Genomic DNA, 14,354 nt, shown 5'->3' with positions numbered 1-14,354 from the left:
CTTCCTCTTCTTATTGCATGTCAGAAGTAAGTATCTCATGAAGAAAGGAAAAGATAAGGCCAAAGGGCATGTGCAGTAGACTGAATTCCTTGAAATCTGTATTCTTCTTCCCTTCCAGACAGTGGAATCTTTCCCGGGCTGCCACATTCCTCCCTCCCCACTGCCTTCTAGTTGCCCCTAGGACTTCACTTTATATCGTTTGATCCACTTTCCATCGTGTAATCCACTTTCCATTTGGTCCCCTCGCTCAGGTTCCACTCCCTAATTATTCTTCTGAGTTTCTGGGTGAGCAGTATTAGTCTTTATAACTTTTAACTTAGAAAATCTGAATGCTGTGAGAGACATTAAAGATTCTCTGGTCTCATTTCTAAATTCATTTCCTGTAGTCCCACTCTTCCAACTCTATGTGCTATTGCTTCTCATAGAACCACAATTCAAAAAGGCTCCTCTCTCAAGGCAGTCAGTGTATTTCTGATGTTCCAGGTCATGGCAAGTTCACTAGTTTGACAGCTCATGCATTTTTAGCATGCTTCCTTTCCTGTCGGTAGCAGAATAATCTCTTATGTCCTATGATAATCTCCACAAGATAGATTTTTATTCCAAGTTCAATGGTAATGTAGCAACACTATATGCATGCTACAGACAGAGATGGAAGCTTGTGAATGTGATTTATGATTAAAGACTTCAAAGCTGTGTTGGAACACCTTAGCATAGACATGTAACTGCTTTACTCATTGGGAGAGTTCATTCCTACACCTGGTTTTACGATGAATTGAGGGGGGTCCTTTGGGCTTCCTGTAATTGTTGCATTTGCATAAGAGTTCAAAATCCAGCAGGGTCACAAACAGAGTTAGCTCAATGGTGAGTAAAATCCACTGGAAAGCAGGGAAATTGCATTTCTGTTGCAGGTGCAGGCTTAAATGTTCTTTCCCCCTACACATCCGCTCAGAATTTCTCATTGCTACTAAGGAGAATAAAGGGAAGGCCTATTTAGCATAAGAAATGATTTTCCTTCTGACTTTACCTTAAAACCCCTTCCATTGTGAGGCAGGTGAGAGGAGCCTTATGCTGCCTGTACTGTGCACTAGCCTGTCTGCTGTGCCACACCTAAAGAGGTGTTGTGGTGCTTGGGAAGTCCTTGGAGCACATGGGAGATAAAGTTTCAGAGAGTTGAAAACTTCTAGCTCAGCAAATGCATTAGCAAGTTGGTAGCCATTACAAACATATTTTTGAAAATTGGTTTTCCTCTGAATCCGAGTAAAGCAGATATCAGAATCCCAAGTTGGTGCCCTGCAAAATTCTTCTTTGTGTCAAATAGGAGGTGAAATAGGACCCATGGCAGGAAGGATTGTCAATCTCAACATGGTTCTCTTGATGGATGCAATAAATGGGACCCTATGACTGCATGGAAGAGAGGGTTGTCTACTGATGTTAGAACTGCCTCCATGGGGGTTTCCTCCAGTCTGTTTTCTGTGTGTGTGCATGAGTGCATGTGTGTGTGTGTGTGTGTGTGTGTGTGTGTGTGTGTGTGTATCTGTGTTGTTAAATGCCAAACCTTGTGAGATATCAGTGGCTGGCCTGAGATACTCTCAAATTTCTGAAAAGTTTCACCAAACTTTAGAGCCGAATACCCACATGCAGTCATGAGTTTCCTCCTCCTTTTTCCAAACTCTGATTTGGACATCACAAAAATTGGACATCACAAGAATTGTTGCTGTTGCTCCCATTATAAATGTTGATTTACATAATGCAGCTACAGTGTGACTAAAATTGTTTGCTCTTTAGTAGAATGAGCATGCTTGGTTTTTCACATATAAAAAAAGACACCTTGTTAATAAGCACCTCTTCCATTTAGATTTCAAAACAAAACTTTAAAATTTCTTTTCTTTATACCTTGCAAATAGGAAGCAGATACAGCTGTGTGAAAACCGTTGCCAAAACTGGCAAAATTTAAAGCTGACATCTTTACAGGAAAGTAATGAGATTCTTAGTCTATTAAGTATGGATGTGAAAAAAAATGTATATATGTGTGTGTGTGCACAAACACACGCACACCACTTCTAATAAAAATGGTACCCTGGTCGTACAAAAGACACATAGACCAATGGAACAGGTTAGAGAACACAGAAGTAAAGTCGCACACCTACAGCCATCTGATCTTCGAAAAAGTTGGCAATAACAAACAGTGGGGAAAGGATTCCCTTTTCAATAAACGGTGATGAGATAACTAGCTAGTTAGATGCAGGAGATTGAAAATGGACCCCTTCCTTTACCATACACAAAAATCAACTCACACTGGATCAAAGACTTAAATGTAAGACCTAAAACTATTAAAACCCTAGAAGAAAACCTAGGAAATACTGTTTCATACATAGGCTTTGGCAGAGATTTCATGATTAAATGTCCAAAAGCAATTGCAACAAAAACAAAAATTGACAAGTGGGACCTATTAGGTTGGTGCAAAAGTAATTGCGGTTGAGAGCATTACTTTTAATGGTAAAAACCGCGATTACTTTTGCAGCAAACTAATAATTAAACAAAGAGCTGTTGCACAGCAAAAGAAACTATCAACAGAGTGAACAAGACATCCCACAGAATGGGAGAAAATATTTGCAAACTATGTATCTGACAAAGGTCTAAAACTCAGAATCTATAAGGAACTTAAACAAATCAACACGCAAAAAGCAAACAACCCCATTAAAAGAATGAGCAAAGGAAATGAACAGAACTTCTTAAAAGAAGACATATATGCAGCCAACAAGCATATGAAAAAAAGCTCAATCACCACTAATCATTGGAGAAATGCAATTCAAAACCACAATGCAATACCATCTCATGCCAGTCAGAATGGCTACTATTAAAAAGAAAGAAAGAAAGAAAAGACATATGTTGGTGAGGATATGTAGAAAAGGGAACACTTATACACTGTTGGTGAGAATGTAAATTAGTTCAACCCCTATGGAAAACAGTAAGGAGATTTCTCAAAGAACTAAAAACAGAACTATCATTTGACCCACCAATCCCACTACTGGGTATCTACCCAAAGGAAATCATTTTATCAAAAAGACATCTGCACTTGTATGTTTATTACAGTGCTATTCACAAAAGCAAAGTCATGGAACCAACCTAAGTGCCCATCAGTAGTTGATTGGATAAAGGAAATGTGAGGTATATATATATATCATGATATACTATGCAGCCATAAAAAAGAACAAAATCATGTCTTTGCAGAAACATGGATGAAGCTGAAGGTCATTATCCTAAGTAAAATAACTCATAAACAGAAAATCAGATACCACATGTTCTCACTTATAAGTGGGAGCTAAACAATCGATATACGTGGATATAAAAAATGGAAATAATAGACACTGGGGACTCAAAAATGGGAGAGGGTGAGAGGAAGTGAGGGTTGAAAAATTACCTGTTGGGTACAATATTCAATATTTGGGTGATAGTTACACTAGAAGCCCAAACCTCACCATTACACAATGTATCCATGTAACAAATGTGTACGTGTACCCCTGAATCTAAAACAAAATAACAACAACAAAAAAATATGTGCCTGAATCTGATTATGAAAGTACAGGAAAAAAGCAAAAAAAAAAAAAAATGGAAAATTATCTCAATAATTGTCGTGGGGAAATGATAGGAAAGATACTTGTGACCCATAGTTTTACCCTTAGATGTTTTATCACAATTTCAACAGTATGTGTAGTAAATGAAAGTAGCTTGAAATTCTCACACAAAGAGGTTAAATAAAGTTGACTAAGTGTCACTGAGACTTGGGAAGATAGTCAATGAAAAACTGCAATTAATGGTAATAATCTATTCAAAAATAGAAATCGCATCAGATGTTGCAAAGTTACAGAGCAAAAAAAATCCATGAATCTTGAGGCAAAAGCATAGTGAGGAGAAATACCAAAATAACATTATCTTGCGAATTCCATATGACCTGTTTGGCCACGTGGAGGATATATGGGGGATACTTTGAGTATTTGTCACACAACTAACTGGTGCATTGGCAAAACAAACTTTAATGGGGACTTGAATTTCAAGAACTATGCGTCTCAGTATTCTGAAAGCAGAGCATATGATGAATTCTTGACTTGCCTAACAATTTTACCTTATAGTCATTCTTCATTGAAGAAGGAATGAAGAAAACGATTTCTCTGAAAGTAGGGTTGTCAATAATATGTATTGCACACACATAAAGTATTTTGATTTCAGCAAAATATATAACAAAAATGCTCTATGATTATTAGGGACAAGATGCTAAAATATGTATATGGATTGTACTATCCAAGCAGTTTCTGAGAGCACTGGGCAAGACACTGAACAAAAGAGTGTTATATTGATTCAAGGCAACATTTACTTCTGGAAGCAGAATAAACGGTTACATTTGAGTAGCTTAAATAGTCATGAGTCATATGAGTTTCAAAACACTTAAATGCATAAACAAATAAATAACTTTATCCCTAGAAACTGAAACATAAAGTGACACGGTGACTATTTCAGCTAAGTATACCTCTGTAAAAAACAGACTTTAACCTACTAATTCAAAGACCAGGACTATAAAGTTAAGGCAATCAAAATTCAGCAGCAAGAACAAGCTAAAAGGATATCATACATGCATAGAAATTTGTAAGTGGAGTCTCCTTTCATGACCTCTTATGGGTCAAACAACTTTAAAGCCAAGCAACTAGATAACTCCTCAAGGGACCTGGGAATGTTCTCATCACTTAAGTGGTCACTTGCAAAATTATAAACTTCTTATGGACTAAATATAAAGATAATTCTGGCAATTGCCTACACTAGCTACCAGTGGGATAATAACTGCGGAGCAAAGAAGGAGGAGGGTGTTAAGAGAATTTATCAAAATAATTACAGGAGAATACTTTCATTAAAAAAATAAATTGGTATAATTAGAATAGAATCATAACTCTTTCATGAGTGCTTCTGCATACACTCCATCTTTGTTACCTTTAACGATTTGACGTTCAGTTAAGATTAAGTACTTCTTCCAGAGTATGGAAAAATTCTGATTTACTGTTCTATTCAATTCTTTGCATAATTGGAAATGATGCAGAATTAGTTACTTTTAGCAAGAGATTATCTCTCTTAACCTTGTTGAATTGTATCCACTCTCTGCAACTAAGTAATGCAGAAAAATGAGAATAAAAAAAGGTGACTTGTCAAAATATAACCAAGAGTGTCTTTCCTGTAGGACAAAGCAATACTAAAAATTAAAATAGAAAGAAACAAGAGTCGGAAGAGTTATAAATACCTAATAGGATTTGTCAGTTATAATAAAACCCAGTATGTTTATAGCTCCTTTTGTTTAAAACCCAGATATTTCTTGATCCTCAAATATCTTTTACAAAGACATTAAAAGGGAGTATAAAGAGATACTTTTCAAGTCTGCTTTGAATTCCTTCAAAATAGACTCTCTAAGACCCTGATAACGACCACATTATCATAATTGGCTCATACATGTCCATGTTGTGAGGATATGAAAAGCAGCCATACATGGGCAAATACTTCATGACAAAAACACCAAAAGCAATTGCAACAAAAGCCAAAATTGACAAATGGGATCTAATTAAACTAAAGAGCTACTGCACAGTGAAAGAAACTATCATCAGAGTAAACAGGCAACCTACAGAATGGGAGAAAAATTTTGCATTCTCCCCATCTGACAAAGGTCTAATATCCAGGCAGAATTTACAAGGAACTTAAGCATATTTACAAGAAAAAACAAACAACCCCATCAAAAAGTGGGCAAAGGATATGAACAGACACTTCTCAAAAGAAGACATTTACATGGCCAACAAACATATGAAGAAAAGCTCAACATCACTGATCATCAGAGAAATGCAAATCAAAACCAGAATGAGATACCATCTCATGCCAGTCAGAATCTCAATTATTAAAAAGTCAGGAAACAATAGATGCTGATGAGGCTGTGGAGAAATAGGACCGCTTTTATACTATTGTTGGAAATGTAAATTAGTTCAACCATTGTGGAAGACAGTATGGCAATTCCTCAAGGATCTAGAACCACATATACCATTTGACCCAGCAATCCCATTACTGGGTATATACCCAAAGGATTATTAATCATTCTACTATAAAGACACATGTACACATATTTATTGCAGCACTATTCACAATAGCAAAGACATGGAACCAACCCAAATGCCCATCAATGATAGACTGAATAAAGAAAATATGGTACATATATACCATGGAATACTATGCAGCCAGAAAAAAAGAATGAGATCATGTCCTTTGCAGGGACATGGATGAAGCTGGAAGCCATCATCCTCAGCAAACTAACACAGGAACAGAAAACCAAACACCACATGTTCTCACTCATAAGTGGGAGGTGAACAATGAGAACACATGGACACAGAGAGGGAAACAACACACACCAGGGCCTGTTGCAGGGTGAGGGGTGAGGGGAGGAAACTTAGAGGATGGGTCAATAGGTGCAGCAAACCATGGTGGCACACGTATACCTATGTAACAAGCCTGCACGTTCTGCACATATATCCCTTTTTTTTTATGAAATAAAAAGAAAAGAGAAAAGAAAAGAAGCCATAAGGAGCCACGACACCCAAAATACATACAAATTGGAAATAAGCATTTCTAAAATATTTTCCCAAGTAGAGGAGTTCAAAACTTCAGCTTGTTCCCCTAATATTTTCAATGAGTCCACACTGTTGAAAAAACCTTTCTTTCCCCAATTCAACTTCCCTCTCCTTTTTCCTAATTTCCTAGCTATATTTCCTTCAATAGGTCTTTTGTACATTAGTATCAAATGCAAGTAAATTTCTACCATGTATTAACATCTCTGTACCTTGATATTTAGGTATTCGAAACATTTTTAAAATATGCAAATCTTTAAAAATAATAAATGAATCCAAGTGCAAAAATTCAGAAAAAAATCTGTAATATCAAAATTAATGAAAATCACAAAGTAGATAACATTTTCTCATATTTAAAAAGCTTTATAAGAAATACCTTATCTGCATTTTCCTCTTCCCATTTTGCAGATGAGGAAGTTGACACACAGCAGGACAAAGGTGTTTGCCCAAGTCCATATGATATAAGTTCTCTTACCTTCTACACTTGTGTCATGGTTGACTTTGGCAACTTGTAATTCTGCAACTTCAGATTCAAGAAGTTGCCTTGGGAAAGCTTCGGCAATGGTAACACAGTTTTAAGTAAAAAGTAAGGATATTGAATAATGGGAAAACTTAAACTAAGATTAACCAATTATCTCACACAGCATGAAAACATGATTCTTGAATGTCTGACTCTACTTAAACTTAATGCATAAATAAATAAATGAAGATAAATGAAAATCATTTTTCTTGGGCTTAGTGTAGTTAAGAAACCATTTAATAATATGTGTCAGTGCAAAAAGTGAAAGCCTGGGTACAAAGGATACAGAGAGGAGTTCATTTGATGAAATTAATGAAGTCCATAACTTATGAACTAAATTCTAATTTACGGAATCATTAACCTTTGAGTTGGAGGCAATTTAGTAGTCACCTAGATTGGTGGTTCTCATCCCAGACCTATTAAATTAGACTTGATGGGGTTGCTGCAACTGGTCTATGGATGAAAGTTTGGGAAGTACTGACCTCATCCATCCACTATGCTATTGCAGGAATCCCCTCTACAACGTCTCCAGTATATTGCCATCTACTATGACCACCTCATAATATAACAAGGAACTTATGGCTTCAAAAGGCAACTCTTTCTAAAAGCTCTGATTGCCAATCAAACTCAATTTGACAAGCATATATTCAGAGCCTACTATGTTCCAGGCACTTTATATGCATTTTTTAATTCTTACAATAACTCCAGAAGAAAGGATTAATTCTCCCATTTGCAGATTAAGAAAAATGAAGTTTTGAGAAGTTGAATGGCTTCTCCAAATTCACATATCTAAGGGATGGAGCTGGGATTAAAACCCTGTACTGCTTCTTGCATACATTTTCTCATTTAATTATTAAAAATACCTTATAGAGTATATATTATTATCCCAAATTTACAAATGAGAAAACCAAGGTTTGGAGAGATATAGTGGTTATTCAAGGTCAAACAGTCAGTAAGTGATGGATTGGTAATTCAAACTCAGTTCTATCTGATTCCAAAATCTGAGATCTTAACCATTATGCCTTAGACCTTCTCATACATTTTAATATAATACCTTGTGATAAATTTTAAAAAATAAAAGTAGCATGGAAGAGAGAATAGCCAGCTCTAGTAGCAAAGGGGATCAGTTCAGCCTTCTAGGTGAGGTGCTATCTGAGCTTGATTTCAAAAGGTAAACAGAGATCATCCAGGCAAATAAAGGAGAGGAGGACAAATGGGGGAAGATGAACATGTGAAATGGTGTAGAACTATGACACGTCATAATTCCAATGTGTCTTCATGTATCTTCTACACACAATTCTCTGGAATGATGTTCCTTTCCCATTCTTTGATCTGTCACCTTACCATGCTTTTCGTTCTTCAGAGCATTTATGACTATAACAATAATAGTTATTACTGAATACTTACTTTATACCAGACACTGTCCACAGAACTTTACATGGAGTGCCTCATTTAACCCTCACAGAACACTTTGAGGTAGGCACTATTAATATCTCAATTTTACATATGAGAAAATTGAGTTACAGAAAGAGTAGATAACTTGTATAAGGTCACACAGAGCTGGTAAGCGTGAGCAAAGATTTGAAGCCAGGCAGTCCAGTTCCAGAGCCCTCACTTTTAACCACTCTCTGTCTGGTATTACATTATGTAGCTATCTGTTCAGTTTATCTTCTCTCTTCTCTCATTAGAATATAAGTCCTACAAGGACAAGGACTATGTTTGTTTTGTTCAATGCTGTATACTGAGCACTTAAAATAATAACTGCCATATAAGAAAATAATTTCTCATTGAATGAATTTTAACAACTTTTTTTTGGTATCTACTGTGTACCAGGCTGTGCTAGGTACTAAATGTACAGAGGAAGCCTAATCATTCTTCCACAAGATAGTTCTTAAAATAAATAGACACTCTTTTTTTATCCCTTTTAAGTTTCTTCTTTTCTAGAATCAATAGCCCTAGTTTGTTCCATCTTTTCTCATGTGACATGATATTACCCAGGCCTTCCCCTCTGGACATTAGCAGTTCATCAATAAAAAAAAAAAAAAAAAAAGCAGCACAAAAACTTAACAGAGTGCTTTTGGAATGATCTAACTCCCTTTTCTTGTACTCTGTGCTTCCTTTAACTCAACCCAACATAGTCATTTGCTTTTCTGGCTGCCATATCATAGTGTTGGCCCATGTTGAGTTGGCAGTGCAATAAAAGGCTGAGTCTTTTTCATAATAATGCTATGATACTAAGCCATTCACCATTATGAATTGTACAGTGGAAATTCTATGAATGTTTCTATGTTTAAATCAATGTATAGAACTTCATCATTACCCCCATTAAATTTCATCTTATTATTTTGGGGCCATTCTTCCAACCTATATATGAGTTTGAATCTTGAGTCTTTTATTCATCTTACCTGTTCTCTTTCTCAGAATTGAATCATCAGCAAATTCTACAAGCAAAACTATTGTGTCTTGATCCAGATAATTGCTCAATATATAGAAAGGAACAGAAGCAGATACAGAGTTTTGTGGCAAGGCACTAGAGATCTTTCTTTAGGTTAACAATGATCCCCAATCAAGACTTTGCATTGAGTTATTCAACCAGTTATGAATATGAACCTGCCTTTACAGTATGGTCCATATCCCTATTTTAGCATTTAATCCACTTTTGTAGATTAAATCATTTTTGCCATATGTTTTGCTGAAATCACAATACCTCATACATAATGCATATTCTTTGCAATCCTAATTCCAGAGAAAGCTTTCCTTCATTGCTTCTTCAGTTGCCGATAAGGTAAAATTGTTAGGCAAGTCAAGAATTCATCATATGCTCTGCTTTCAGAACACTGAGACTTTAGACATATCTCTTGAAAATTCAAATCCCCATTAAGATTTGTTTTGCCAATGTGCCCACTTGTGTGATGGGTATTGAAAGTATCATTCATATCCTCCATGTGACCAAACAGTTCATATGGGATTCTCACAATTATGTTATTTTGGTATTTCTCCTCACCATGCTTTTGCCTGGAGATTCATGGATTTTTTTTTTCACTCTGTATCTCTGCAACCTCTGATGTTTTTTCTCCTATTCAATCTGTTTTTGAACAGATTATTAGCATTAGTTGCAATTTTTCACTGAGTATCTTCCCATCAAGCTTCAGTGGCACTAATTAGAATGTATTCAACTTATTTGTGTTAAAATTTCAAGCTAATTTCCAAAAGGATTTGCTAGCATGTTTAAAGGGGAGATTTTCCAATGTTGGTCAAAAGGTACAAACTTTCACTTAGAAGAAATAAGTTTTTGAGGTATATTACAAAGCTTGGTGACTATAGTTAATAATAATATATATTTTGAAGTTGTTAAGAGAGAAAATTTCATGTCTTACCAAAAAATGATAAGTGAGATGATGGATATATTAATTAGCTTGATTTAATCATTTCACATTTTATGTATCTATCAAAACATCACATTGTGCCCCATAATTATGTACAATTATTATTGGCCAAATAAATCTTTTAAATTTAAAATATTTTTTAAAATTGTTTATATAAGAATAAATACAGGAAAGTTCTAGTATCACTGTGTCTCATTCATTCTCTTTATAGCTATTCTAACTCCAGCACCATTTTGCTGGCTTCCTCCACCTTCGTCTTTTCCTGAGACTATCTCAAACTCCACCTCAGATGTCTCATTTCCAAAGAGGCAAACAGTCCGTGCTAGCATATATTCTAAGTATCTGCCATATAGCAGAAGAAAGACCATTGATCTTGCTCAAAAATTACTGTTCTCATGGTGCTCCTGAAATAAACTAGATTCAATGAAAGAAAAAATTTAAAACTGATTATAATGTGCTCATATATTAGATAATATGGATACTAAGCAAAGTAAACAAATATTTATGTGAATTTAAATTAAAGGAAAAATGCAAAATTTGTGTGTGCTTTTATCTGGAAAATTGATGTCTGAGGATAAAAATTAGCATAAACCTCATTAATGTATAATATTATTGTTCAAACCAGCAGATATTACACTGCAGTTAATTGTATTAACAATTAAGACAAAGGAAATCCTTTATAGCTTGAATAGCAGCTTTAAACTACTCATTTCAAACATGGGAAATGAAATGAATAATTTTGTTTAAAAAGCATTTGTCCTTTGAACTTCAGTCTATTCAACTTCTGAAATGCTTATTAAAACAGAGCTCTGTTCAGCACATTTTAAACTTTAAATAATTATACCACCCAGTGTGCATTTCCGTAAAACATCAGTGGTTGACAATACTATTTCATAAAACATTTATATTAGATTATACAGTTGCTCTTACAGTTCAAAAGGAAAAATAAAAAAAGAAAAACTTTGTTAATAAGGTGACAAACTGAAGGGAGTTACAGGGAACTTGTTCAAGGAGCCCCAACCTTCCTAAATGATCCAAAGCCTTAGAACTAATGACGGTAATGTCTTCAACTTGCTAAAGGAAATCAATACATTCTCTGATTGTTATTCTCTTTGCCAGTTGGTCAGGCCCATATCTGATAATGACAAAATGAGGTCTTCCTCTGAGTAGTGTCAGCTCAAAAAAGCTACCTGAACAACTATTGCTAAATTAAGTATTGATGCAACTATGAAAACCTTTCCATCATAAGATAATCCTTCCAGGTTCGACCTTATCATTAGAAATATACAAAAATATTGAGTTCTATTGCAAAACACTTCATTAATGTATACCAATCCGCAATGCAGATGGGCAAACACAATGGCTTTAAACATACAAACACACATACACGCCATCTCACAAGGCAAATTGGGTTAAGAAAAACATGGTAAATTCAATGTGTGTCGTAGAAGTTAGTGTCATCACTTAAGACATTCAGTCCTCTGCTGGCTTTAAAGTTCATACAAAGTTTAAAAGTATTTCAGCAATGGAATCAAGGCAAGCCCAATGTTTTCCATTAGGAAGGAGATGAAGCATAAGGAGTATATTTCCTACTTCAGTTCATAACTTAGCCCTACACCAAAACACTCAAGCTGGAAACCAAATTGCTTAGTAACTTCCATGCAATATAAATTATTTAGTGCCAAATACACAGAAATGAATGGGCCAGAACTAATAACTCTTTTCACGAATCTAAAACAGAAGCAGGGAAGCTAGGCAAAGGAAGTCTAACAGGGAAGATATACAATTAAATAAGTAATCACCATAAAATGTGAAGAGTATTTTGTAGAGTATTAGGAGAGAACATACCTGAGAGTGTTTTTTTAGGAGATAACATCAGCTGTGAAATCTGAAGCTTTAGTAGGACTTCCAGGTGAAAAATTAACCAAGTATAAAGAAAACAAGGCCCTTGCCCCACCACACATGAAATGGCCCAAGTCTTCAGCATTTCTTACCTGAATTATGCAATACTTTTTGAACTGGGTCCCGTTGTCTTTCTCCAGCCTAACTTCTCTACAGTGCTCCCAATCGTCTTTCTTAGAGATCAAAATTCTTCAATGACATAATGCTCTTGAGTCTAGAGAATGACTTGTAGGCCTCCTAGCAGACATTTGAGCTTCAGAATGTTACTCCAGCTTCTCTTCCCAGCTTCATATTCCATCACTTTGGGAATGTAATGGCCCCCAAAGATGTCTATGCTCTAACCCCTGTATCCCGTGACTATATTACATAGCAAAAGAACTTTACAGACATAATTAAGACTACAGAGTTTGAGACAGAGAGAGTGTCCTGGATTATTCAGATGGGTTCAGTTTAATCACATGAACCCTTAGAAGCAGAGTACTTTCTCTGGCTGGAGTCAAAGAGATGCAGCAGAAGGAAAAACCAGAATAATCTGAAACAAGAGATGCGCTCAATGCACCATCATTGGTTTGAAGATGGAGGGAACGATGTGATAAGGAATCCAGACGGCCTTAAGGAACTGAGAGAGGCTCCCCGCTAACAACCAACAAACAGAGACCTCAGCCCTATGGCCACAAGGAACTGAATTCAACCAACAATCTGAAAGAAGTTGGAAGCAGATGCTCTCTCAAAGTCCTCAGATAAGAGTTCAAGCCAGCCAACACTTTGATCTAGGCCCTGTGAGACTCTGAACAGAGAGCAATGAGGTGTTTATCACAGCTCTCGAATCCCTGTGCACCTCAGCTATCCCAACCTATATGCACAGAGATTAAAGAAAGCACTAAAAATTGAATGTTAACTGATTGAATTAGTGATTCCATTGGCTCCACTGCATGCCTATGAAGTTAGTATTAGAAGAATTAAGTGAAAGAAGGAAGAAAATTGTCTATCCCTAAAGGTGTTTAATTAGAATATCCCTTTCTTTGTGACTGCTCTCTATTTTTGGTAAGAGCATACTTTTTTAAATTGAAACAAAAATTGAATATTAATTGTAGTCAGCACTCCCCTCATTTCCATATCTACTTCTATCACCTCTATTTTACCTTGTGCTGAAATATTTAAGTAACCAGAAACTAAGTTATGGTAGGCAGAATTCTAAAGGTACTCTCTCCAGCTTTTTGTCTCCGGACAATGAAATAACCCAGACACCATTGTGAAGGAATTTTGCTAATGTAATTAAATGTCCATGTCATTTCACCTTAAGATCTGAGATTTTCTGTGTGAGCCCAACCCAATCGGAAAATAGGTCTTAAAGTGAAGAGCTTTTCCTGACTAGTGGCAGAAGAGAAAGGCAGAGAGGGAAGTCAGGACGATTCAACTCACAAGAAGGAGTCAATATACTGTTGTTAGCTTTGAAGATGGAGGAAGCCATGAGGCAAGGAAGGTGCACAGTTTCAAGGAGCAAAGAATGGTGCTGGCCAACAGCCAGCTAGGAAATGAGACCTCAGTTCTACAACCTTATGGAACTGAATTCTGCCAACAACCTGAATGAGCTTAGAAGCAGATTCTCTCCCAGAGCCTCCACATAAGATCCCAGGCTTTCTGACACCTTGATTCTGGCCTCGTGACAACCAAAGCAGAGAACATAGTTGAGCCCACCTGGATTGTGGACCTACAGAAATCCTGAGATAATAAATGATTGTCACAGGGCATGATGACATGCAACTGTAGTCCCAATGACTTGGGAGACTGAGGTGGAAGAATCACTTGAACTCCAGAGTTCAAGGCCAGTCTGGGCAACATAGTGAGACACCATCTCAAAAAAAAAAAAATTTGTCATGGTAATTTGTTATAATGAAC

Source organism: Gorilla gorilla, chromosome X (assembly GCF_029281585.2).
Source record: "Gorilla gorilla gorilla isolate KB3781 chromosome X, NHGRI_mGorGor1-v2.1_pri, whole genome shotgun sequence".
NCBI lineage: Eukaryota > Metazoa > Chordata > Mammalia > Primates > Hominidae > Gorilla > Gorilla gorilla.
The sequence above is the reverse complement of the archived record's forward strand: the minus strand, read 5'-3'. Positions refer to the sequence as shown.